This window comes from Astatotilapia calliptera, chromosome 6 (assembly GCF_964374335.1).
Source record: "Astatotilapia calliptera chromosome 6, fAstCal68.1, whole genome shotgun sequence".
Taxonomy (NCBI): Eukaryota; Metazoa; Chordata; class Actinopteri; order Cichliformes; family Cichlidae; genus Astatotilapia; species Astatotilapia calliptera.
Genome location: NC_137427.1, coordinates 37,975,698 through 37,976,989, shown reverse-complemented (window position 1 = coordinate 37,976,989; position 1,292 = coordinate 37,975,698).

Below are 1,292 nucleotides of genomic sequence, written 5' to 3'. Positions count from 1 at the left end.
TTCCAGCAGTCAGCCTTGGGGGGGTTTGAACAGCTGGTTCCGCTCTCTTATTTCTCTGATAAGTCAGGGCCAAGCCAGCTCCGATCAGCAAGAACCCTGTTATCATGGTTCCGAATAGGTAGGTATCTTCAGCGTCCTCGATCGACAGTCCCGCCAGGACTGTCAGGACATCGTGTATCTGGCAGGGAAAGTCCCTCCAGGGCACTCGGGCTCTCCCGAGCCCAGACTTCTCGTTGAGAAAAGGGTGTCAATAGCATTCAGAGACCAGTTGATCAAATCCATAATTCTCTTTTAGGTTTTAGAGAACGACAGTGAGAGATTGTTCGAGGGAAAGTAATACACACGAGACAAGACAAGGATACAAGAGGCTAAGCAAGGAAGATAAGGGTAAGGAGGAGAGGAGAAAAAGTGTGACCGCCTTCGCATTTGTACAGAAGTGCTGCTAAAGATACTCACACATCCACTATTAACACAGACTCTCCCCTGTGTCTGATGAGGTCAAGCAGGTACTGAGAGTCTGGTGTGGGGATGTTCAGGGAGTTCACAATGTGAAGATCATCCTTTGTCAGCTAGCAGTTCAAAAGGGGGGAAAGTATTCAGCTGTCAAGAAATATTACGGATACGTAATAATGTAGTTAAAGTCATCGTGTATCCTATTCTCACATTTGTTATGTGCTCTAATTATAGTGTCACAGATAAAGAAAGGATTTTCTTTCTTTCTTACAAGTTCGTCACTGTCACCAATCTGCTACAAACCAAATACTCTCAAGAAATGATATGAGAACATAAAGGGTGAAGAAATTCTCCATTTAAAACAAGTGGATTTATCTCCTCCCCTCTTTAAGCAAACTTTCTTCTAAGTGGCTAACCACTGCAAACAAAGGGTCTGAACAATAGGTGGGTGCGGCTTCTGTATTCACACGTGTGAGATATCTGTACGGGTTATCGTCTCTGTGACATCATAACAACAGCAATAAGCGCTTGAGATAAGTGGGTGACAAAAACAGCTGCTTGTGGACACCGTCATATGTTACTGCATGTTTTACAACTCTTATTACAGATGTTATGAGCCTCTAACATCACTAGCAGCTGTATTTGCTCTTCACATGAAACAAAGGGGTTTCTCTTACCTGAGCCATCTTGGAGCTCAGCGCCACTTTGAGTCCTTGCACTCGAACTTTCATGGGTAACATGTAGTAGTAACTGGTGGGTCCTCTGGGTCCATGAGACACTCCACCTGAATGAAACACAGAACCAGTCAGACCATACTGGCCTCCAGCATGGGAATCCTT